Genomic DNA, 25,493 nt, shown 5'->3' on the forward strand with positions numbered 1-25,493 from the left:
AGTGACCCTGAGAGCCGTGACTGCCGTGTCCTCAGAAGGCAGCCTGTGTGGCGCTGTGCTAGGTGACAGCCAGTAAGCCAGCTGCTGGCCGTGGCCCTGCCCCCACAGTCTCGGTCCAGCACGCACTCCCTCTCCGTGGCCACCGGAGAATTGAAGAGGACACCCTTGAAAGGTTTTCTAAACCTGATACCACGAAGCAATCATTCTCTTCGCCCCCTGCAGGAGGCTGCGATGCCCCGTTGGCATCCTCAGCACCTCTGTGCCTGTGAGATTGGGGGCCTGTGGCTGTCCCAGGTGTTAGAATCCACACAGCCAGAATGCAGGGGGGCTGGCTTTCAGGGGAGCGGGGCGGCCTCCCTGCTAGAGAAACAATCTGCAGGCAGAGTGAAGGAGCCAGGGCGCAGTGCTGAGACCGCGGCACCTGCTGTGTGGCGAGGAGAGGCTGCCGAGCCACGCTGGGCCATGGTTCACAAGGCTCCCTCCCCCCAGGCAGGGGGGGGCAAGGAGTGCAGGTGCTTCTCCAACAGAGGGGTGCATGGGGACGCTCAGGTCCCTGTCCCGCTTCCACAGGGAGAGCAGCCCCTGGGGTTTGGCTGCCTGGGGCTCGGTGTCCTGTGACCCTGGTGGGCTTGTGACCACAGCTGGGACAGTGGGCCGAAGAAACGCGTCCGAGAGAACCGGCTTTGCCGAGAACGGCTGTGTCTGACGGTTCCCAGACTTGACCCGGAGCGGCCTTTGTTCATTCCGAGACCGTGCACATCTCATTGTCCGGCTTATGTTCAGCAACGCGAGCTGGAGCGGCCACGGGGTGGACTCTGCAAGGTGCGGCTGAGCAGGGAGGCTGTTGTGAGCTCCGAGGCTGCTCCTGCTCCAGGGCGCGGACTCAGTGCAGTGGGTGTGGGAGGAGGCCCGCGGGCAGCGACACCTTGACCAGGGACTTGGAGGAGTTCGTGGTGAGTGGAATGAAAACCAAATTGAAGTCCAGCTCATGATGCAATTTTTCATGAACGTTTTTTGTATACATGGATTTTAAAGTGTTTTGCACCAAAATAGATTCCTTTTTTTTTTTTTTTAAGGATGTGTGTATTTATTCAACCGACAGAGTGACAGAGACTGAGGTACAGAGAGAGAGAAGGTCTTCCATCTTCTCATTCACTTCCCAAATGGCAGCAACGCCAGGGCTGGGCCAGGCTGCAGCCAGGAGCAGGGAGCTTTCTCCGGGTCTCCCAGGTGGGTGCATGGAGACTAGAGCCATCTTCTGCTGCCTTCTCAGGCGCATTAGCAGGGAGCCGAATGGGAAGCAGAGCAGCTGAGACTCAGACTGGCTCTAGTACAGGATGCCAGCATCGCAGGCGGCAGCTTAGCCCACAGGCCCAAAATACTGGCCCCTGGGTTTATATTTTCATTTAATGCAATGAGCTTTCTAGGGTGCCCTTAGGGAGAACGCCGAGCAGCAAAGAGAAGGACAGTGCTATGGTTTGAAGGTTTTCCCCCGAACTCAAGAGATTAGTCCTTGAAGTCTTATGTTAATGACACTAAGAGGCAGAAACTGGGGCCAGTGTTGTGGCGCGGCGAGTTATGCCGCCGCCTGCAACACATCTCCCATGTGAGCGTCAGTTCAAGTCCTGGCTGCTCCACTTCTGATCCAGCTCCCTGCTAATGTGCCTGGGAAAGCAGCAGAGGATGACCCAAGTGTTTGGGCCCCTGCACCCATGTGGGAGACCCAGAAGAAGCTCCGGTTCCTGGATCAGCAACAGATGCTAAACCAAGGGGCCACGGGTCTCGGACTGTGAACCTGCAAAACTGCAGGCCAGAATAAGCCACTTTTCTTTATAAAGGCGGCCTGCCTCAGGCGTTTCCTTTTAGTCATGAAAAGCTGACTCATACAGGCAAAGCCCCATTGCTGGTCTGTTCCAGTTGAGTTTGAACTTAAAGCCCAGAGCCGATCTCTCTCTGTGAGCCTTCCGAGTGGACGCATCGGTCTGCATTTCACCATCACTTCCTTGGTGGCAGTATCGTCAGTGCTGGTCATGGCCAAGGCCCAAGGCCAGCCCAGTTCCCAGTCCAGCTCTCACCCTGGCAGGATCCCAGAATTCCAGCCCCGCCAGCAGGTGGAAGCTGGGACCGGGAGTCAGAACTGTGTGTCCATCCTGCTGCCCGGATTCCTGGCCTGCTACAGCCCTGGGTCAGGTGCTTCCCCTGCATTAGCCTCTTGGTCTCTGGATGAACGTAGGGGGCTCAGAGAGGTTAAGTCACTCTCCCAGGGTCTCTCAGCTGCTAAGCAGCTTGAACGTGAACCACACTCGGTCGTCCTGAACTTGCCCACCCTGCTGGCCTCTCCCCTCATGCAATCTGGGCTTTCATTTTGGTTCTTGATGTCTGTTGTGCCTTTTCCTAACTCCTTGGCCTGGCTGAAGTCTTGTGCCCAGTAGATACATTGCTCAGAAGCCTGGCCTTGCCCTGGCCTGCACTGACCCACTGGGCCAGCTGGCCACGCCCCCTGCCAGATGGTACCTCTTGGGTCCTAGCCCTGATCCAGGTTAGCCCCACTCTCACCACTGCTTCTTGGGCATGGAACTGGGTGCTGCTGCCAGGCCCCATGCCCTGTCCAGTCCCCAGCCCCTGCCCTTCTTGGTCCCACATCCCTCTCCTCTTCTCTCCTGCCCCAGCACCTGCTGCTGAGGTCACTCCACATGGCTTGCTGGAACTGTGTTGGAACAGCAGGGTCTGGGACACTGGATACAGTTCAGAGGCCAGGAAGTCTGTCCCCCGCTGGCTGCATCTCATTGCAGTCTGTGAAATGGGCATCCTAGGAAGTCCCAAAGCTGTGGCTGTCTATGGCACCACTAAGCCAGCTCGTCCCCCAAGTCACACCCATTCCTTGGGCCATGCAGGCCGGAGCTGCCTGGGGGTTCACAGCCCTGGCAGCAGGTGAGTCAAGGCCAAGTGCACATCCTCTGCTCCCATCGGCTTCAGCCACTCAGCAGGTGCCAAGGCTGCCCTGGGCGTGACCCTGGCAGACAGGGACAAAGATAGCCATGCTCTGTGTCCGCACGAGACCCCAACCAGCAAACCCACTGTGCACCCCACTCAGAACAGTTCCTGGGTGGTTATAGGAACCCTGGGGCTGCAGTCTACCAGGCGGGGCTCCGCCTGCTGGTCCTGCCGCCTCCTGGTGCTGCTCTCTTGGCCGAGTCTTGCTGCCCTCTTCTCTGTCCCACATGAGAAAGGACTAAACAGGCCCCAGTGCTGCGTGGAAAAGTACCGGACAGAGTAGAACCTCGGGAAATTTGGTCTCCTTCCCCGTGTTGCTGCTGCCTGCACTGCTTGGTGCATTGCCCAGCTGCTTCCCCATGGCCAGTCAGACCTGTGCCCTCTGCTCAACACCCACCCCTTGCCTGGCCCCCAGACCCAGTGCCTGTCTGATGCCTGTTGGGTGGCCAGGCCCCCTGCTTGGTATCTGCCTGCACAGACAGGCCTGACCTGAGCAAGGTGCACTGGGCAGAGAGCTGGAAATCTGAGATCCCACATCAAGCTCGGCCACTCACTTTGGAAGCCATTCCACTCTGTTTTCTAAGCCCCAGCTGGAGAAATGGGGACCCCAGCACCTCTCCTGTCTCCCCTGTCTATGTGCAGCCAGAACCACAGGTGTCCCTAGAGACTGGTCATGTCCCCACGTGGCCACGAGACCCTGGAGCCAGACTGCCCCCACTTCCTGGCTGTGTGACTGTGGGCAATTTCACTCCTTGTTTCTTTCTCTCGTTTGAGCAGCGCACTGCTCCCCGGGGGAGGCCGGAGGGTGACCCAGGCCTCCCGGCATCTGTCCTCGGCCTACAGTAAGGGCCAGTCACAGGAAGCAAGTGGTAGCTTTAGGCCTGAGGCAGAAGCCATGTGTCTGAAAGGGCCCAGCGCGCGGGCCTGTGAATGTCCGTGCCCTGGCCATCTGGAATTTACCCCGTCTCACCTGGATCCTGGAGGCACAGGGCAGCTACCGCTCACTGGGCGCCATGAGCAACTGTGGGAACACGTGGTCCTCATCCACACTAGGAGCACGCGTTCTTATCCCCATTTGACAGGAACCGAGATGGAGACCCGGACACGCAGCTGCTCCATGGCAGAGCTGAGACTCAAACCCAGTCCTCTGTGACCCCGGAGCACCTGCTCACAAGGTTGTCACTGCAGCCGTCATCTGAGCCGCGGGGAGCGCAGGGCGCACTGGGAGTCTGGGGGGGGGGCCTGAGAATCTGCATTTCCTACAAGCGCTCAGGCAGTGCCTATGGAGCTTCCAGAGGCCAGAGACTGTGGCGGCGGGGTCTCTCAGGAGCTCCCACCCAGCGGAGCCGGAGAGTGAAGGCTCCAGGTGGGGGCACAGGCATGCATCGTGCACACTCCCTCGCCCTTCCCTGCACAGGGTCATGGTCACGGCTCGGGCAGCCTCTGCGTGTTCATGCCAAACTCATCTTCTCCTCCGCCTGCCCCGGCTGGGCGCCCAGTGGCTTCACTCCTGGGCTGCATCTGTCCCACCTGCTCCCGTCAGCTGCGGCCCCAGCACCATGAATATTCAGGAGCGGGGCGGAGGGCGGGGTGAGTGAGCGAGGGTGAGAGCCCAGGGGCTCGGCTGCCTAGCTCAGGGCCTGGAGATGACAAGGCGGCTGAAGCGCGATCTCACGCCCTGGCAGGCATTCTTGTAGCTGCAGGAGCGGGGCGGGGGTGCAGGGCCGCCTCCTGCCAGGGGTGGCGTCACACCTCCTACCTGTTCTCTGGCACTCATTAGCTGCTAAGGTGATGTGAACTGTTTAAATTCTGCTGAGTCTTCGCTGAGACTCAGGAAGGGAAATGAGCCGTGACCACACAGCAGCCCTTTGGGAAACAGTGAACGCACTACATTTGGTGAGCCCGGGGGCACATGCTGGCCCCTCTCTCTCACACTTCCAGAAAGAGCTGCTCGGGGGGGCGGGGACAAGAGGGGTCAGTGCCACACGGTGCCAGGACTGTGGGTGCCAGGCCCGTTGGTATTTAGAAAAGTCCCTTTCCTTGCTGTGGCTGCACAGGGTCCATAGGCGGTGCCTGGTAGGCAAGGCCCAGCCACTTTGAGTTCTTGAAACGGGGGAGTCAGGCACAAGGCTTACAACCGGGGAACCCAGGGTGAGCCACTCACGCCTCCAAGCCTCAGTGTCGGGAATCTGGGCAGACTTTGCAAGGTTCATGAGAAAATGGAATTCAGTTTATTTTGGTACAAAAGTTTTTGAAGTCCAGCCTAACTTTTTCATATTGTGCACTCCCCAGTGCCTTTTTGAAGGTCCTTCATGGTCATCTGTGTACCCCTCAATTCGGCTGGCAGAGTGCCTCAGAAACGGTGAGAGGCACACTAGCTCTTGTTCCCTGAGCCACTTGTCCCACACCTGGGGACAAGGAGGCTGCGGGACCAAGGGGACACAGCAGCCGAGTGCCCCCCATCCATTCTCCTTCTGAACCATGCTCTGGGCGGTGGGGACACCTGCATCCCTGTCTGAGTGGCCTTGGGGCTGCCTTGACTGCTGGGCTGGCTCCCAGGCCCACTTCCCTGAGGGCACATGGCTCCAGGCACACCTAGGAGCAAGGGACAGCCGTGTGCACAGCGCCCCGCTGGGGTGTGGCAGGATTTCAGCTGTCCTGTCCCTCCAGCTGGGTGCAGAGGTCTATGAGCCAGGGGTAGGAAGCACAAGGAAGCTTGACACACCCGCTGGGGCCTATGCCCCGGGCCCCAGCTGCCCCACAGACCCCAAGGCCTGGCCTGCTCACTGTTTCTCCACATGCGGAACTGGCACTCTGGGAGCCATGCCGAGCGCCGGTGCCACCGGCAGGGCGTTCTGCCACTCGGAGTCCCAGCGCGCGGGTCTTCAGTCCTGTGGTTCCCACTCCCCAGGGAGACACTTGACTCAGTGCTTGGGTTCTTCAGCACCTCACCAAAACTCAACGTCTCTCTTCTTAACAAAGATCTTGCTTGCCAAAGTTGAAAATAATGTTTCTGCTTGTATTTCTTCCTGTTGTTTTTATGACAGGTGATACTGGTTTTTCATTTTCCATACAGGTTCTTTTTTTTTTTTTTTTAAGATTTTCTTTATTTGAGAGGCAGAGTTACAGAGAGAGGGAGAGACAGTGAAAAAGGTCTTCCAACCACTGGTTTAGTCCCCAAATGGCCACAATGGCTGGAGCTGGGCCAGCCAGAAGCCAGGAGCCAGGAGCTTCTTCTCGGTCTCCCATGCGGGTGCAGGGGCCCAAGGACTTGGGCCATCCTCCACTGCTTTCCCAGGCCATAGCAGGGAGCTGGATTGAGAGAGGAGCAGCTGGGACTCAAACTGGCACCCACATGGGATGTCGGCACTGCAGGCAGAGGCTTAGCCCAGTACACCACAGCGCTGGTTCCAGGTTCGTTTTAAAAAGTAGACGCAAATAAAACAATTGAGTTAAAAATATTCGATGAGACAAAAATACAGGTGGCATTTGGATATTATGTTTTTCTTGAGAAACAGGAGTGTCCACGCCCCAGGACAGCGGGCAAGTGTCTGACCCTCAGGAAGAGCATTGACAGCCGTGAGCCCCTCAAGCCGGTCACAGCTAAGTCCCCCCTTTTAAATTCAGGACCCCATCACCCGAGCCCTGGAGCTGGCTGTCCCTGTGTGTGTGGTGGTGGTGGGGGTTCGGGGGCCACCAGGTAGGGGTAAAAATAGAAGTGGAGAGAAGTGTAGGCAGGAAGCGGCCGACAGACGCCAGGGCAGCGCGTCAACGTTTCTAAGGCCCGGCAACTCCGCGGAGTGGTGCAAGTCAGCCCCAGGTTGGCCCTGTGCTAGGCGCGCAGTGCAGTGTCCCTCACAACAATCCGGCCACAGCCACAGCTACTCCGGCTGCCGTGGCCGCTACGCCTGCCCAGCCGGCTCTCCCCGGCACGCAGCAGGTGCCAGCCCCTGCAACCCCTCCTGTTAGCATCGCCGGCCCTGAACCTGTTCCTCATCTCCAACCGGGATACAATACCCACCGCTTAGATTTCCACATTAGAGCGTTTATTAAGGAAGGGGAGGAAGTGAGCAAACGATAAGCATGGATGATTATTCACAATCCAATCAGTGCTGCTGGCCCGCCGTGGGTGGGGGGGCCCAGGCCGCTCCAGGAAGAGGCTGCAAGCGGCCGCTCTCAGCCTCCGGGGGCTCAGCAGGGACTTGAGAACACATCAAGCGGGATGCGGCGGAGCTCGGCCCCGCACGCCGCCCAGCTCGGTCTCACGCCAGCCAGGAAGCGCTCCCAGGCCAGAGTCCTCCTGGCAGCTCAACAGCAACCGGCCAGGGAACAGATGGCTGGGCGCCGCTTCCGGGAGCCGCGGGGCATGCCGGGGGCTGGGCAGCACAGCCAATCCCTGTGGGGGGACGGGCGGTGGTTACCAGGCAACGGGAGGGACGCGCAGGTGAGGGGCGGGGCCAGCAGGGCAGGCTGAGCAGGTGTGGAAGCAGGAGGGGCGGGCGACCTGCCAATTCCGGACCTGCGTTTCCTGTCGCCAGTTCCCTGGCTCCGACCTGGACTTGAAGGAGAGGGACGTCCTCAAGACCCGTGATAGAAGAATAAATTTGGGAACAAATGGGGAAGACACTCCCGGGGGTTGTGCACCTGCTGAAGCCCCGGCCGCACAGGGAGTGCTTCCTTGGTTCCTCACGTGATTTTCCCGGGAAGGCGTGATTACTTGTGCCCGCCTTGTAGTGAACGAGTGGACGGAGCTTTAGGCAGTGTGAGTGCATGGTCTTGTGTGGCTAGTGGCCAGCGGTGGACGCTCATTGCAGCTCCCCAATCCTCAGCCTGGGTGCCTCTGAGTTCCAGGAGGCCATCCTGGCGTATTGAAGCTTAGGCACTGGAAAAAGAATAAAAAACTGCAAAAATAAAGCCAGGTACCCAAAAGGAATACAGTCATTCTTGCTTAAAGGACAGGGGTAGGTTCTGAGAAATGTGCGGTCAGACCTTTTTTTAAAAAAAAAAAATTATTTATTTGAAAGGCAGAGTTAGAGAGGAAGGGACAGAGAGAGAGAGGTCTTCCATCTACTGGTTTACTCCCCAGATGGCCATAACAGCTGGAGCTGGGTGGATCTGAAGCCGGGAGCCCGGAGCTTCTTCTGGGTCTCCCACATAGGTGCAGGGGCCCAAGGACTTGGGCCATCTTGCACTGCTTTCCCAGGTGCATTAGCAGGGAGCTGGATCGGAAGTGGAGTAGCCAGGACTCGAACCAGCTTCCATTACTACGATTACTGGAACCTTTCCATTTGCAGCTCTCTAGAAATTGAGCCCCAGCTACAGCCTGGCTGGGAGGGACCGCTGGCGGGTGGGGGCACGAGGGCTCATGGGACCTCTGTCCTGTCTGGTACTTGGAGGCTCAGGTGGGTGTGCGCATTTCCGGGAAGCCACAGTCCTCACTCCCTTGTCACCTGCCCTTACTTCCAGTGGCCCTGCCTTCTCTTGTTCCGCAGCACCTGGGACTCTGGGTCCTAGCTGCCTCCCATGAACCATTGCTCTCCCTGCTTGGATGGCCGGCTGTGTGCCCAGGTGGAGGCAGATGGGAGGAGGGCAGCCATGCGCTTGCAAGCCTCGTGCTTTAGCCTCGCTGCTGAGCTGGGGCGAGTCCTCGTTCACCCCTCAGAGCCTTCACATTGTCATCAGTGAGCCGGGGCGCCCTGCTGCCCTCCACGGAGGATCGTTCTAAGGAATCCATGCTCACTCACAGTGAGTCAGCAAGGTTGGCACACATTAGGACATGAGCCGAAAGGGGCGGGTTTGCAGTGGGGACCCCCTCTGCCTGCCCCATCACAGCTGACCGGAGCGTGGGGGTTGCTTTGGGGTCATCTAGGATCTGGCTCTGCCGGGAGGCAGAGGGTGAAGGGTGAGAGGTAGGGCACTCTCACCAGGACACGGCCAGTCTACCCTTGGTGGGGGTGGGGGGGGTCTCAGGCCCCCCTGGGCCTCGCCCTGCCTCAGACTGACCCTGGACCCACCGTGGCAATCAGGTCCCTTGGCAGCAACCCCCCAGCACACCACGCGCTTTGCCTGCCTGGTGCTGTGTACCCACCTCACAGAGGGGAGCAGGCAAGGACTCTACTAGATACTGTTGCAAACGTTCAAAGAAAGCAGAGCCGCAGTGGGGGTGGCCTGCCCTCAGCCCTCGGTTCCAACAGCCACTGCCTTCCCCAGCTCGGGGAGGCCTCACTGGCTTTTCATCCGCAAGCATCCCCGGATGTAGGGGGAGGAAGCCGCGCCCAGACCTACAGAGTGTGCGCCCCAAGGGCAAATCCCCCGGGGGCCCGGTGCGTGCGTGCATGGTTGCCGTGTCTGTGTACGTCCTTCGCTGCGACAGACGCGCGCTCTTCAGGGAAGTGACGTGGGTGAGGGGCACCACGCACTTGAGGGGAGGGCAGGCGACTCGGGGGGCATCTCTACTTTCCTCTGGGTTTTGCTGTAAACCCAAAATTTGTTTTAAAAAGTCATTAAAATACCCAATCACAGTGCTGTTACCAAAGCTAGAGAACCAGTGAGCCCTTGCTCGGCGCTAGTTGTTCACGTCGCCGCCCCTTGCACGAGGCTGGGGCTCCCTGATAGCTCCCCGTGTGCCTCTGGGCTGTGCCCCAGCATCTAGCCCCTGGCGGGGCCTGAGTGTTTGCTGACGGATGGGAGGAAGGCCACGGGAGCTGGGGGCCACGTGGCTTCCCCAGGACGCCCCTGTCCCTTCAGCACTAGGGGGGGTGACTCTGCCCTGCAGGCTTGGGCAGGACCAGGCAACCGTAAGCCACTCCCCGCCCCCACTGCCCCACCTTCCACGCCACCGGGCAGCACGTGGCACTGATCCTCCCCTGATGGGTACAGCCAGAGCCTGTGCAGGGAGGGCCTCGCGGCTCCGGAGGGCTGCTCGGGCAGTGATGATGTCTGGAATCTGCCAGGCCCCCAGGGCGCCAGCTGGAGCAGCAGGGGCACCGGCGCAGCCATGGCCTCTTAGTGAGTCAGTTTCATCCGCTGCGAGGTCGGGGTAGGGATTAAGGAGACGCCGTCTGTATGGTGCCTGGTGCTGCCCCCTCACACCCGACTCGGCCTCGGCCGCTAGTGTGCTTTCCTTGTATAAAGGCACTTGGCAGGGGGCGGGGGGAGAATGAGGACAGCTCCCTGTGTCGCTGACCAGGACGGGGCCGCCGGCACAGGCCTTCAGGTCTGTCTGATCCCACAGCCAGAGAAGGTGAGCAGGCGGGCGATTGTACCGTGCTTTACAGGTGAGTGAGCAGACTGAGGCCAGGGAGAGAAAGGAGAGGCCTGTGAGTGTTGGAAGCTGGAGCCGCACTCCCCGGCCTGCCCTCGTGGATGCACCTGGGGAGGAGCTGGGCCTGTCTCAGCTGCGGTTCCAGTCTTAAGAGCTTCACAAGCTACAGGGATTCCTCCTCCCGCTGTGCCTGCCACAGGCTGTATCCCAGTGTCCTGTGTTAGCTGAGAACTTCAGCCTGAGGGCAGCCATGAACAGCTGCTGTGGTTGTACACTGTGCAACTCGAGGGACTAGATACTGCTTACCACAGTGGCCATGCATCAGCAGAGGGCTAAGGCACCATGCTGAGGTGGGAGGTGGCTCTAGGGAGAGGCAGGGGGTCCCCTCCATGCACTGCCCAGACCTGAAGTAACAGCACTGCTGCAGGATGCAAGGCCCCCGGGTGCTCCCTGGCCTGGCACAGGTGAGCAGGGTTCAGTCCATAGTGCGAGCTGATCACCCTCCCCCCTCCCCAGGGAGGAAGCAGGAGCGCACTGGGGTCTGAACCTAGCGTCAACACTTGAGGGAACTGGGGGAAGGGAGCTGGCCTCCAAGCTAGGCTGTTCCAGTAATTCAGCCTTGATAATGAAACTGCATGGGCTCCTCAGCTGAGCTAACGGAGGCAGATGAATTTAGCTGCCTTGCCAAGGGTCCCAGTGGGGAAGCAGCCCAGCTGGGGTTCACCCCGGGCCTGCCTCGAGGTCCCCGGCACTCACGCCGTGTAGCCTGTAAATCACAAGGGCTGTAGATGAAGTCCAGAGAGGGCAGGGATGTGCCCAGCACCAGCAACTGGGCAGAGGCCCAGACTCTTGCCCCATCATGAGCACCTCGGGGGGACGTGTCCCATAGGAGGTCTTGGGTTAGTACTCATGATAGGAACACAGTGAGGGTGTGTGTGGTGAAGCAGACGCTGCTAGGGACCACCACCCCGCTGTTTCTTTGGTCCAGGTCCCTGTAGGACTGCCCCTCTCCCCCACCCCCTCCCAGCCTTCACTCCAAAGCAGGGCTGGGGGGTGGGGTCCAGGAAGGTGAGAGGTGCCATGTGGCTCTCAGCCTGCAGATGGCGCCCTGCGCTGCAGATCTGGACTTCCCTGGGGACTTAGCCTGGGAGAATTTTCCTGTGGGTTCTCACGGGACTGGCAGTTCATCTGTCCTCAAACAAAACAGACCCCTGTCTCCCCAGGCTGCCTCTGGCTGGCCCCGCCCAGACTGGGGACTCTGTCCTCCCTGGCCGTGCCCCTGAGTGCCTCGGGGGTCACCAGCTACTTCCCGCACGCTTGTTGCTGGTTGTCGTACATCTGAGCCCCACTTGCCTTGTGTGTTGGATGGAAGTGGCTGACCGCAGGCCGGTGCAGGAGCTGATGGACAGCCGGCCCATGGCAGGCGCTCAGCAGATGGGAGCTACTGGGGTCATCCCGCCCACCTGGGCTGCCCGTCCAGAGGGTACCGGTGCCTGGCTGCCAGCTCACCCCAGTCTTTCTTGCCTGGTGACACCAGCCCATGGCACTGTGCCTTACACAGCCCAGCAGCCTGTGCCCTCCTCCTCCTCTGGGCCCTGGTACTGCCCCAGAGACAACACAGCCCGTGCTTCAGGACAAGGCTTGTGTCTCATGACCTGGGTTCAAATCCTTGCCTCTCCCCTTCCTGTGTGGGGCTTGGGTGCCGCAGGTCTCCAGCCTGCCGGGAGTCGGTGGGAGCCACGCACTGGTTCTGGCAGGGCGACGCGTGCAGGTGTCACTCCTGGCTGGCCTTGGGGACCTGTGTGTGGCCCAGGGCCGTGTGTCCCAGGAGCACAGCGGGGAGTGGAAGCAGCCGCCTCCCACTGGCCTGGGTGCCAGCAGGGAGCACACTTTCCCGCTGCTGCTGCTGGAGCTTAGAGTCGTGTGACCTGGCCGAGCTTCGCTGCCGCAGCCTCCCTGTGCCTTGACAGTCTCATCAGTGAAATGGGGACAATGACGGCATTGTCACAGGTTTCATCATTGTGCTTGAGTGGCAGAGACAGAAGTACAGAGGCACAGCAACTGGCAGGGCTGAGCCAAGCAGGAGCCGGGAGCCAGGGACCCACCCAGGGAAGCCTGTGCCCGCTGCCTCTCAGGAAGCTGGAGTCGGAAGTCAGGGATTTTTTTAAAAAATAAGATTTATTTATTTATTTGAAAGGGGAGAGACAGAAAGGTCTTCCATCTGCTGGTTCACTCCCCAAATGGCTACAGTGGCCAGGGGTAGGCCACAGCCCGGAGCCAGGAGCTTTTTCCAGGTCTCCCATGTGGGTGCAGGGGCCCAAGCACTTGGACCATCCTCCACTGCTTCCCAGGCGCGTTAGCAGGGAGCCGGATCTGAAGTGGAGTAGCCGGGACTTGAACCGGTGCCATATGGGATGCCAGTGCTGCAGCCGGTGGCTCAACCCACTGCGCCCAAAGTTAGGCATTTTGATGTGCAAATGCCCGCCCTATGGGAGGGTTGCATTCTGTGAGGTCATATGATGTGGAAGCCTCAGTCCCTCTCTCCTCGCATCAGGAGGGTGACACCGAGGCCCAGGTGGAGCAGCCGGGGGGAGGCCGCGTCCCAGGCCATCGAGGCGGAGCTGAGTCCTGCCCAGCGTGCCTTGGGACACACCTCAGTCCTGCCCTCTGGAAGCAGATGATCTGATTAGGAACAAGACAGGTGCTACAAAAGGTCTCTCAGGATTCCACTCAGAACACAGATGAGGGCGACGTCCAGAGAGTGAGGACTCTGAGGATCTGGGGGAGTGGGCAGGGAAGGCTTCCTGGAGGTGGTGGCACTTGGAGAATGGACTTCCACAGAGATGGGCAGTGAGCACTGGGCATTGGCAGGGAGAGGGCAGCGTAGGCCAAGCCAGTGGCCAGCAGGGCAGAGCTGAGTTGTGTTCCGTTGACCCTGTGTCTGTTCCACGTTGAGGGCTGTGGAGGTCCTTGTTCCTTCTGCCCCTCTCAGGAACAGCACCGCCCTGAACGTCCTGTGCCCAGCCCGGGGTGTTGGTGCCTTTTGCCGTCTGAGACACGGGCTGCTGTGGAGAAGAGAAGGGGCCTGATTTGCAGGGCTGGGGCTGGGGGCTCTGTGTGCTACAGGGAGGAGGCTCAGCTCCATTTGCCAGCTCGAGCTTCCCGTTTGAGTCACAGACCACAGTACAGCGGCGGAACCGCAGGCCGTGCAGCCAGAGGCCGAGCACGAGGCCTGACTCCCCTGCGAGAAGGGATCAGCAGGTGCGAAGCATGCACTCGCACGCCCCAGACCTGCCCTGCGCGTGTCTGGACTGCAGCGGGATTTAACAAGGGGTTCCTTTCTCGTTGGCCTGGGGAAGGCTTGCCTCCGGCAGGAGGCACTTGTACAACACGCCAGGCGGGAGCCCCACCCTCACAGGGTCCCAGGGGCCCTTCCTGCTGTGGCTGGGCTACTGTGGGTGCGGAGGTGGGCGACGCGGAGGTGGGTGAGTAGACCAGAGGCTGCCCGTCTTGCCACTGGACGTTAGGGTTTCTGACGTGTGCCTGCAGGGGGAGCTGGGAGTGTGAAGGGAGCAGGCGTCGCTCATGGCTCCCTGGTGCAGGCTGCAGACACGCCTGTGGCCACTGCCTTCTCCCTGCGCCGTCTGCCATAGCCAGGCTGGCTCTGTGGGCGTTGGGCTGTGCGGTCACATGGGGCCAGCGTTCCGTTCAGCACTGTCATCTCTGGCTTGCCGAGGAATGAGCACCCTCGGAGGGAGGCAGACCCTCTGCAGCAACGTGGACAGAGCCGCAGTGGGGGGATCCTGATGGCAAGAAACAAGTCCTAGGGCAGCATGTGCGACAGGACTCTGCTCATAGACAGCAGCTCCCTAGCCTGCACACACTCAGGGCAGGCGCTGGCCGGCCCCTCTCCTCCCCTCCATGGGCTGGTGGGGGACATCTCCCACCTCCCTCCCTCGGGCTAGCCTGGAGTCGGGGCAGCAGCCTGCAGATAGTTGGGCTCACTGTATCTGCACACTTCCACCCACTTCTTGGACCGTTCTAGAAGGTTCTGACTCATTTGTCCCCTTCCTGACCCACGTGCTGTTGTGTCCCGCGTCTTAATTCCATTTTCTTTCTTTTTTTAAAAAATATTTATTTATTTGAGAGGCAGAGTTACAGACAGTGAGAGGGGAAGACAGAGAGAGAGTGGTCTTCTATCCGTTGGTTCACTCCCCAAAATGGCCATTGCACCAATCTGAAGCCAGGAGCTTCTTCCCAGTCTCCCACATGGGTGCAGGGGCCCAAGGACTTGGGCCATCTTCTACTGCTTTCCCAGGCCATAGCAGAGAGCTGGATCGGAAGTGGCACAGCTGGGACTAGAACTGGCGCCCATATGGGATGCCGGTGACACAGAGGATTAACCTAGCATGCCACGGCACCGGCCCCCTTAATTCCATTTTCAACTGAATGCTACTATTTCGCACAGCAATGTTCATTGGTCTTCACCCGCATTTCCCTTTAGGTTGCTCCTGCTTGCGCGTGGGGCCCCATTCCTGCTGCCCCAAGCACCCCTTTTCTCTTGCATTTGTAGAAGTCAGGAGTACCGAAGTGTGCCCCGAGACGCATGTGTCTCTCTCTCCACCTCCTGCCGCCAGACCCGGGCAAGGCGTTCCACTTGTATCTAGAGCATTCCACGGAGGACAGACAGCAGACCGGGAGCCATGGCTCATGTGCATGGGAGTGCCAGGGCCACGTGGCCAGGAGAGCCCCGCTCTGTGGATGGGCAGCCTTTGGTGGTGCCCCACAGGGCACGCAGTCTATGTCCCGCGCGTCCCCATGGGGCCGGAGGGCAGGCCTCCCAGGCTCAGGGGAGTTCACCACCCTAGCTGCTGTTACGACTAGCGATCACTGTGTGCTGGCTGCCGCTCTACATCATGGACTCATTCCGCCCCCACGGCAGCCCTCCTGGTCCTGTCCCCATCTTACGGAGGAACAAAGCAAGGCCGAGATCATTAGGGAACTCCCCAGGACCTGAGCCAGGATTCCAACCGAACTCAGGCGGGCAGCTCCAGAGCCAGCTGCCGCTGGCCTCATCTCACAGGGGAGGGAATGGAGGCCCAAAGGGGCTGAGCCGTGGAACCCAGCCCTCCCCCAAAGGGGCTGTCCTCTGCCGCCCCTCCCAGGAGCTTCTCAAGTGTGCCCGGGGTTCAGACCCGCTGCCCTTATCCACAAGGAGCAGGGCTTGGGGTCAGACTGGCAACACTTGAGTTTACCCCAGACTTGGCCTCTCCCTACCTCCTCACTGCCCTCTTGGTTCTGCCCTGCCTCAGTTTCCCTCACCCGTCAGGTTGAGGAATGACAGCACCATCTTCCTGTGAGGACCGAGGTCACTGCGCAGAGCCACTGGAACAGAATCAGCTTAAGTAAGTGCAGGCGTGGTGGCGGTTGCTGTGTGACTTGGTGCAGAATCTGGCGCTCTCTGGGTCCCAGGTCCTCCACATTCCGCTTCATGTGGTGTGGACCGTGTGGCTAGAAAGGTGTCTTCCAGCTCCGAGGTGCCTGTGGCAGGGATGACCTGGCAGCATCTCGGGCCGGCCCCGGGAGCCCAGCCTTGGGTGGGCGTGGAGGCTGCAGCAGGCACGTGCCTCGGTGGGCCACGTCTGGCCTGGGGTTACGGCATCGACGCCTCTTGCAGCCAGGATGTGCTAGGCTGTGTGGAGCGGAATTGCTCTCCATGGGCTGGCGGCTGATGAAGGTGCCAGCTGCCCCCAGAGAGAGGTGGGGGGCCCTGGATGGAGGGCCCCTCAGAGAAGCAGGGCAGGGGCTGAGGCAAAGCTGGTGGCCCTGTGCCCGCTTCTTACCAGTGCCCAGGGCACTTGGTGCCAGTCCTGGCCACCGAGCACCATTCTGCACCCATGCATAATTCATGCCCCCGCGTGCCAATCTGTGCCAGCTTTAATTAGCTTCTAACTTTTTGTCATTCATTTTGCTATGAACACCTTATAAATAAATGATGGGCCGGGGGAGCAGGCAGCAGGGCAGGCATGCGAGGGGCGGGGCCTCGCTCCTTAGGGGGCTAGGGCAGGCTTCCCAAGCTGGGCCTGGGGAGTCCCATGCCCCCTTGGGGGTTCCTGGAGAGCCTCTACCCTGCAGTTGGGGACCCCAGCCCACCTTGTTAGTCTGAGCCGCCCCGCTCTTCTGCGAGCCTCGTGGAGCTTCTGCAGCTGTGCCGGGCTCCAAGGGCTCACAAAGCAAACTCGGGAGCACGCACGCTTGGTTTATGGTGGCAGCGCCGCCTCGGGAGAGAGCCAGGGAGCTGGGGACGCTGCTGACAGGAAGCCACTAACAGCAAGCAGCAGCTGAGGGATGAGGGCCGAGGGGCGCCGGCACGCTGGGACGGTGACGGAGGACACCCCGCGGAGAGGCGCGGAGGCGGGAGTGTGAGTGCCGTTTTCTGTGATAGTTCACAAGGCGCTCCAACACCAGCTTTTCTCTCCCACCTGAACTGCCGCCTGGGGAGGTTTTCGTGGGGGCTGCAGGCTCTTGTGCCCGTTCGAGTTGAGGAAACCGAGGCTTGGGGGAGCTGGCCGAGGGCCAGGGTCACCGCCAGCCTGGTGAGGTTTGTGTTTTACCACTAGGACCCCTCCTCTCGACAGGGGCAGCAGCCGGGGCAGAAAGTACCCAGGTTGGGGGCTGCAGGAACTGAGGCGCCACCCTCCAACCCCAGCAAAGTGAAGAGGTAGACACACTGAAGCCAGATTTGGGGTCCCCTTCCTCTCTCCCTCCTCGTGAGGGAGGCCATTTGGTGTTCCTGGGGTGCAAGCATGCTGATGGGGAGATGCCCCTTCCTGCAGGAGGCCTGCCCAGGGCCAGCCTGGACCACACGCCCTCTCCCCCACCTTTAGCTCCACGTGCTCCTGTCCCTCCCTGCGCATCGCCAGCCCCCAGCCGATTCCCCGCCACCTACATGGAGCCCAAGGCACACCAGGCCCACACCTCCCGAGACTCCTTTCTCGCCTCTGCCCAGGGCACTCCTTGGTCCAGCCCCAGCACTGCACAGCCTGGAGCTGCTCGCCTGCCAGGTGCCCCCGTGCCTTTGCACACACAGTCGTCTCTGACTTAAATCCCCTTGCTGCCGATGTCAGCAGGGATGCTCATCTTCCCAGGCTCAGTATAAGGGGCCCCCACTCTCGGTTAGGGCGGGCTGCACCCCGCCTGCTGTCCCCTCTGTTGCTGCTGATCCTTGTCCTGCTGCTTCCGGCTGGTTTTGGGTTTTGTTTCTCTAGCTGGACTGAAGCTTCCCTGAGAACCAAAATTATGCCCTACATTGTGGGATGTTGTCTGTGCCTTCGGCACCCAGCCCGGAGCCCGCACACGGCGAGCCCTCCGGGAAGGCATGCCAGACAAATGGGCAAGGACCAGTCCCTGCTCTTAGGGGTCTTGAGACCCAGCGTACTAAAGACGGACCAGAAGCCACGGCGGGGTGTGGGTACAGGAGGCCCCGAGCGTGGAAGGAACCTGGACACCATGTCTGTCTTCTGCATGTCGTTTTCATCATGGGGGGGGGGGTCCCTGTAGCACTGCTGCCCTGCCATTGTCAGAGACTCGTCCCCGGGTCCACACCACGTAGGGGCCTCACGGTTTCCAGCAACAGAATTGCACCGCGCTGAACCAAGGTGGAACGGGACTGCTAGTTACACACTCTTAGTTCTAAATGCTGCGACTCTCCGTAAGGTTCAGAAATGACTGAAGCTTCTGATTGGCCAGCCCTGGCCATGGGGGCGGGCTCTATGGGCAGGAGGACCAGGAACCACCTTCCCTTTCAGCTTTGGCCTGGTCACAGGTCGTGTGCGGGGGTGCGCCCCCTACTGGCTGACGCTGGGTCCTGGGCAGTGAGTGTCTCTGGGGGTCTCTAGCATGGCCCCAGCCCTTTGGCTCTCCACTGCCAGGCTTAGAAGTTGACAGACAGGGCGGGAGAGGTCTCTGCCCCTGTGACACAGTGCCCCGCCCTCCTGATGGCCCAGGTGCTGGGGGAGGAGCCGGTGTTCCCCAGGGGAAGGGAGGCAGGGAGAACGGGCTGCCAGGCAGTGGATAGCCCAGATGTGGTTTGAAGAATGGAAACCCCAGGAAGAGAGGAAGGCTAGAATTCCAGCGCTTAATCTCCTGGAGACAGAAGCCTAGAATGTCTGAGACACCCGCTGGCTCAGGGCTCAGGGGAGGGAGGCGGCTTCCCCTTCCCCAGCTCTGAGCCGCCTGCCTTGGGTGCTTCATGTGCCGAAGAGCCAGAGTGCTTCAGGTCCCACAGTTCCCTGGGGAGGGTCCAGATGCGTGCCTCCAGACCCTGACATATGCTGTGCCCTCCACAGGGAGCACCCTCCTGCTTTGGCTGCCTGCACCGTGCAGACCCCAGCACTGACGTCCCTTGTCCAGGCAGCCTTCCTGGACTGAACCTCCTTGGGAATGAGTTACCCCACTCCTCCTTCGGCCACCTCTTGACTTTGCCACACTTGGCTTGCTGGGCTGTAATGGGTTTGTTTGCCTGCCTCTCGTTTGCACCAGGAGTGCCTCAAAGACAGGCTGGATGTCAGCACGAGTGCTCATCCCTAGTGTGCGGCCCTCGCTTGTCTCCCTGCTGCACCTGCCGCCTGACCCTGTGGGCTGTGACTCCCAAGCTCCGGGGTCTGCCGCCAGGTGGGAGATCTGGGGATGGAGGAGCCAGGACACCTCCTCGCACTCTGCTTTATTGGGCAGTGGCCACTCTCCTCTGTGGCCCTGGCCCCCATCGGACAGGTCCCCCAGGGGTTCCCACTGCCTGAGTTCACTCCTGGTGATACTGCCGCCGCCTCCTTTCATCCCTCCAGCCCAGGGCTGCCAGAGTCTGCATCTGTGAGCCCTGGGTTACCGCACCGCCCTGGTATCACATTGGACCTACGTTCACCCTGAAGCCCATGTGTGTGGCCCTCTCAGAGCAGGCAGAGGCTCCCTGACTGCCACCCTAGTGCCCAGCACGGTGTTGGCACAGAGCTGGCCCTTGACAATGCCACAGAGGCACGGCGTCCGTGTGGGGGGAGGGGCCAGTGCCCCTGAGCTCTGCGCTATGTTGTTCACAGGCCAAATTGCTCAGGGTCAGGGAGACGGTGAAGAATCAAAGAAGGCTGAAGAGTGGGAAGTGCTGTGATAGTCAACATTTTAATTTGATGACAGAGGAGCAGGCGGCCGAGAGAGGCTCAGTCAGTGTCCAGCCGTGCAGCGACGGGGCGATTGGAGCCCAGGACTCCTGGCCCCAGCACCCTGTCTGGGACTGTGACTGTCACAGACACTGAGACCATCGCTGCTGCTCCACCTGTGCCCCAGGGACACCTGCTCACCTCCTCCAGCGCCCCCTCCAGAGAGCCCCACCTCCGTTGTCATCCACGGCCAGGAACCTGGGCTGCCCCTTGACGCTCGCCTCCTCCTTAGCCTGGAACCCCTCCGTCTCCTAGCCCTATAGATGCGCACCTCCTGAAAGTCCCCTCTCTCCTCTGCCACCACCGCCCCTCCAGGTCCTGGCCACCAATCACCTGGATGGGTGCAGCACCACAGAAATGGGAGCTCCACGGGGCAGGGATTTGGACGTGTGCACGTGTGCGTGTGTGTGGTTCACTGATGTGGCTCAAGCGTCGAGACTCGATGGCGGGCTTTCCGGTCTCTGACCCGACGTCTGAGCTGTGCAGCCGTCACGGGCATTGGGTAGGTCTGTGTTCTGCTAACCCTTTGCACCGCACGGGAAAGGGCACAGATCCAGCTGTGGGCAGCAGACTCTGACCCCGCTCTAGAAGATGTGCTGGTGCAGTATCGTACCTGAGGAGTGTGCAAGCTGCTCATCGCGGACACAAACACCCCAGAGAAGCTACGTATCAAGGCTGGAGGTGTGTGGTTTTTTTTTTTTTTTTTTTTTTTTTTTTGCATATGATTTGGGGGTTTGCTGTGCAAGATTGGGTGGCGTCATTGGCCTGGCATCTGATGCGGGTACTGGAGGGAGGATCTTGTGGTGCTCCACGTGGTCGCCCATCCCCTGCTGCGTGATTGGGGGCCAGGAGCGCAGGCGCTGGCTCTCTAGTTGGTCTCTCCTGGTGCAGCACCCACAAGCCAATCCAATGCAGTCACTATGCAGGGCCCCACCCCCAGACGCACCCCTAGTCCCATAGTGTACGACTCTGGGGTGACACCTAAACTATCACCCATCCATGGTGGCCAGCAAATACTTTTAACTGAAGTCTCCTCTGGTCAGCTGCTGCTTCCGAGGCAACACCCAAAATCTTCCTACATCCAAATGATGATACTCCCTCCCCTCAGCCTCCACCCCACCCACCTGCTCAGGAGCCCTTGAGCTGAGGACAAAACCAACCCCTGATTAAGACCAGTGTGCTCTGCAGTCAGGCCCCTGCCTCCATGGTGGCCTTATGTTCCCTGTGTGTGCCGCCTGCCCCATCTCACTCCTCCCAGCACTGGGCCTTGGCACATGCCGTTTCTCCTGTCTAAAGGCCCTCTATTGGTCATCCTTAGGTCTCAGCTCAGTCACCTCCTCCAGGAAGTCCTCTCTAGGCCAGGCACCTCTAAAGCACTCTTCCTCCTGGCATCGATTCTAGCTGTAAGCTTACCTGTCTATGTGCTCCAATGCCTAGTGTCTGCACTGGAGGATTCCCACGAGACACAAGGGCCTAGCCTGTTGTCCACCTGCCGCACCCCCAGAAGCCACGTCACACTGCTGACTATGGATGGATGAATGCCCAGTGGTGAGGAACTGCAGCCCTGGAACCAGACAGAGGCAGAGTTCTAGATCCGCCACCACCACGGGCCCTGTTTCCTCACTGCAGCCTGGGGAGGAGGTTCCACAATGAAGGAACCTCCGGGAGACTCCGCCGGGGTCTGGCTCCAGGCAGCTGCTGACAATGTGCTGCCCAGGATGGCGACAGCTCCCACAGCTCCTGGAGCCTGCGGGTGAGCCCGAGCTAGAAAGATGCAGTGTTTAGCTCGGGTCGTGAAGATCCAGTGCGGGGAGCAGCCCCCCAAGAGGGTTACCCGGCAACTTGTCCCCAGCCCCCCAGGCCTCCCTCTCCCCTCCTTCTCTGAAAGCCACGAAGTCCTGTCCTTGTGGGAGAGCGCCGAGGGGCCAGGACGCAGGGGCCCGGCTGTAGGGTCTCCAGCAAGGGGCTCTTCCCGCCCCGAGTCGCCCATTTGCAAGCACTTGGAGGCCCTTTGCGCTCCGGTGAGGGAGGGGTGCAGGTGGGAGCCCAGGAGAGGCGCCTGGCAAAGGCAAAGGCAGCTGGTAGGAGCGAAGCGCTGGCCAAGCGGCCCCAGGGACGACAGGGACCGCTCGGCGACTCTGGAGCAGAGAGGGGGCGCTTAAAGCCAACAGATGGCTCGGGCTCACCTACGCCCGGCGCCCGCTCACTAGCTCGGCTTCCCGGGAGCTTTTCCTCGTTTGGCCCGAGGCGCGGAGCGGGCGGGAGGCTGACCAGGCCCCCACTGCTCCACGCGCCCCTCTGCGGGACAGCTGGTGGCCCTGCGGGGCGCGGCTCCGGCACGCACCTGGGGCCGCCTGCGCGGGCGTCCTCCCTGGCCCTTTGGGGGAATCGCCCAGTTGCCACAGCAGCCGGTGCCATGACATCGGCGGAGGACTGCTTTGCCAGCACTGAAATATTCATGCCCTGAGCGCCTGGCTGGGCTCCGCGCCGCTCCCGGGGGTCCGGGCGGGGCCCGGGAAGGAGCCGGGGGTCCCGGCAGCCCCCGTGGGTGGGGGCGCGGCGGAGCGCTGGCGGCGGGCGGGGACCGCGCGCGGGGCGGAGGGGAGCCGAGGAGCGTCAGGAGGCGGGGTCTGGGTGGCGGGGGCCGCGCGGGGCGGAGGAAGCGAGGGAAAGTTGATCGTGGACTTGAGCGGCGGCGGCAGCGGCGGCGGCGGCAGCGGCTCGGAGAGAAGGGCGCGGTGCTCGGCCCCAGGACGCGTCCGACGGCGGCCGGCCGCCGAGCCAGGAGGGGCGGGGCGTCCCGGCCCCGGGCATGGAGCGCGCGGCTGCTGAGCCTCGGGACATTTGGGGCGCGCCTCGTTCGAGCCCGTGGCGCATCTGAAGTTGCGGCCGGCGAGCGGCGAGCGGGCGGCCCGAGGGGACCCCAGAGCGGCCGGTGCGCAGCGGATGAGCCTTCGCGCCGGCAGCGAGACGCGGTGGTGGCCGGGGCCCGACCAGGCGGTCCGCGGGGGCCGATCCGGTGGAGAGCAGAGCCCGAGGCGCGGCGCGGCGCCGCTCCGCACAAGCACACGGTACCCGCAGCCGCGCACCGCCCTTCCCTTCCCGCTTCCCTCTCCTTCCCCCCGCCGGGAAAGTTGGAGCCGCGGGGTCGAGACCGCAGCCGTGGAGCCACTGGTGCCCGGCGTGGCCGTCGCCCGCGGCGGGCTCTGGCCCCAGCCCCGCGCTCCGCGTCCCGCTCGGAGCCCGTTGCCAGACACGCGGCAACTTTGATTCCCGGGAACTCGAATTCCCTCCGCGTTGGCCTTGGGAGGACGCGCACCCATCCCTGCCCGCTTCCTGGGAGAGGGAGCCCTCGGGCGCCCTGCTCCCCGGGTATTGGAGAGGGTGCAGGATGGCGGAGGGTTTCGGGGTGCAGAGGGCGCTGGGATCCAGTCCCATCCCCTTTGAGCTCTGGTCCCCGTTTGGACGACGGAGATGGGGTGGGGCGCACCCCCACCGCAGGGTGGGCAGCAGCGCTGAAGGGACCGAAAGTCACGTAGACCTCCCCGTTCCTCCCCTCCCCTTCCCCCCCCCCTTTTCCCTCCCTACCCCTCCCTACCCCTCCCCACTCAAGGCCCGCGGGAGACTCCCAGGGAACCCCTGCAGCCTCCCCAGTTCTGCCTGGCCTTGGAGAGACGCGCCCCTCATGGAGCCGGGAGCCTCGTGCGGCCGGCGGCGCGTGGCCTCTCCAGCCCAGGGGTTGGTACGCTCTGGGCAGTACTGGTTGTCCCCAAGGCCTCGCGCTGGGAGCGCTGCCCTTCCCTCCTTGGCGGGTGAGCCCGGGATGCGTGCAGAGCCCGCGCATTCCGTATGGTGGTGGCGGGGCCACCCCGCGGCACCTGGCGCTTTGCTTTCCCGGGGCTGGCACGTAAGGCTGCCGCCTCCGGCGTGCATAGGTCTGTGCCCTCGCGGCTGACCGCCGCCCCGCCGGGCCCCAGCCCCGTCAGCCGCCCACTGGGAGGAAATTAGCCTTTCAGGGTAGTGATGTGCCCCCACTCTCCGCCGCAATTCGGAAAGCAGAGCCTGTGCCCCTGCACACAGCATTTTGCCCTCTCCTTCCCGTCCTCGGCGGCTGCCCCCGCCCCAATCTGGATTTTGAAATCAGCTGGAGAGACCTTTGAGGACGGGTTCCGTGGAGTCAAACCCTCACCTGGGGGAGAATTTCTTTGATGGGTGGGGGTGGGCTTGCAGAGCCTGGTGGGGGCCAGGTGCAAGGTGTGGATGAGTCAGCCCGCAGTGGTGGTGAGAGCTGGTGCTGGCCCAGAGGTCAGATCAGCTCATGGTGCAGGGGTAGGCGCACTGCGGTCAGCACCCACGGGGGTGGGGGCACCCGATGTCACTCTGCAGAGCAAGGGACCCCTGGCTGGGGGATTAGCAGCCTTGGTGCTGTTGCCTAGGGCTGGGGACAGTAGGAAGGCAGGGTGTCAAGTGGCAGAGAGCGAGCGTAGCCTGTGGGCTGGGGAGGTGGCACTGGAGGAGTGATGGGTGTGACTGGGGAGAGCCAGGAGGGGCAGGCGGCCGCTGGCCTTCTCTGTGCTACACCCTGTGCACCTGCCTCAGCCTTCCTGACCCCAAACAGCTGGCATCGTCACATCGGCTTACCCGAGGGTGACAATGGCAGAGCGTTTTGGTCACCTCCCACCTAGCTCCCTGCCCAACGTGCTCCGTACCTGCCACATCACCGTGTGAGGCTCATTCCTTTGAGCTGAACATTTTGAAAGGCACCTTTCTGAGTGCTTGTTCGGAGTGCCCATTCTCCTGGAAGCGGAAGGTCTTCTGGAAGCTTGCTTCTTCGAGAGCGGTCTGTGCACCTGCCGCGTCAGCAACCCGTGCGAGGCAGAGTTGCAGAAATGCAGAGTCTCAGGCCCCTCCCCGGCCTTCTGATCTTGAGTTTGTGTTTGATAAGGTCACTGAGAGAGGTGTGTGCTCTGGTTCACAGTGTCTTAGAGGGGGTGAGCTTTTCTTTTTGAAAAGTTTATTTACACCTTCTGTAAAGGGAAGGGGAGGGAGGGAGGCCAGCAGCAGCATCCCACATGGGCTCCCGTGCGAGTCCCGGCTATTCCACTTCCGATCCAGCTCTCTGCTATGGCCTGGGAAAGCAGTAGAAGATGGCCCAGGTCCTTGGGCCCCTGCACCCATGTGGGAGATCTGGAGGAAGCTCCTGGCTTCAGCGCTGGCCGTTGCAGCCATTTGGGGAGTGAACCAGTGAATGGAAGACCCTTCTTTCTGTCTCTGCCTCTCTCTCTCTGTAACTGTACCTCACCAAAAAAAAAAAAAAAAAAAAAAGAAAGAAAGAAATCCACCCGTGGTGTCTTGGGGCTGGGGGCTGTGGGGGCTGTTGCCTGCTAATGCCGCCATCAGGTTGTTTGTTTTGAGGTCCTTGAAACAGACTTGCCTGTTGGCTCAGCTTCCTGTGTGCTTCACAGGCATGGGGGACAGGGCTCCAGAAATGGGGCTGCAAACCTAGCTCCTAGGTGCCTGGGGCTGGGCAGATGCTGGCTCTTCTCCTTGATAAAACCCCAAGGGGTCTGCTGGCCTGTAGGAGAGACTGGGGGCAGGGGCCGTGGGTGAAAGGTTACTGCATGGGCTCTTGTCCCTGGCCACGCCCCACGGAGCACTGCCCCTCCCTATGCTTGCCCGCCCCCTTGAGGAAGAGGGAGGTCTGCGGGGGTGCAGGGCAGAGAGGATGAGCTCTGCAGGACCTGGTTGGCACTGCGGGGGCTTACAGAGGGTGACGCTGAGGTGATTCTTTGGTTTGTTTGAAAACCAGGGGTGCGAACGTGTGTAGCTTAATGAACGCTGTACCGCCTCCTTAAGCCCTCAGGTTTTTAAAAATTTCACATCTTAATGTGTAAAGGTGGCTTTAAAAATTAGCTTAATTGACTTTGAACTCATTGGTTTCAAATTCGATTATACTTCTTTCATTTTAGAAAATCAGTTTTAATTTTTTTTTTTTTTTTTTTTTTTTTTTGAGCCTCAATGCGGGT

At 61.0% G+C, this 25,493-nt stretch overlaps 1 protein-coding gene across 3 annotated transcripts in view; it reads left to right on the forward strand.

The window, feature by feature from the left end:
• Positions 1–22,171: 22,171 nt before the first annotated feature.
• CDH23 (cadherin related 23) overlaps positions 22,172–25,493 on the forward strand; it is a 361,784-nt gene continuing 358,462 nt past the window's right edge. The window contains exon 1 of one of the 3 annotated variants that reach the window (XM_070057798.1): positions 22,172–22,538. The gene's annotated coding sequence lies outside the window, so the exon portion shown is untranslated. The remainder of the gene's footprint in view (positions 22,539–25,493) is intronic. The other 2 variants (XR_011382433.1, XM_051823796.2) reach the window with 2 other exon arrangements.

This window comes from Oryctolagus cuniculus, chromosome 15 (assembly GCF_964237555.1).
Source record: "Oryctolagus cuniculus chromosome 15, mOryCun1.1, whole genome shotgun sequence".
In the NCBI taxonomy this organism is placed as follows: Eukaryota; Metazoa; Chordata; class Mammalia; order Lagomorpha; family Leporidae; genus Oryctolagus; species Oryctolagus cuniculus.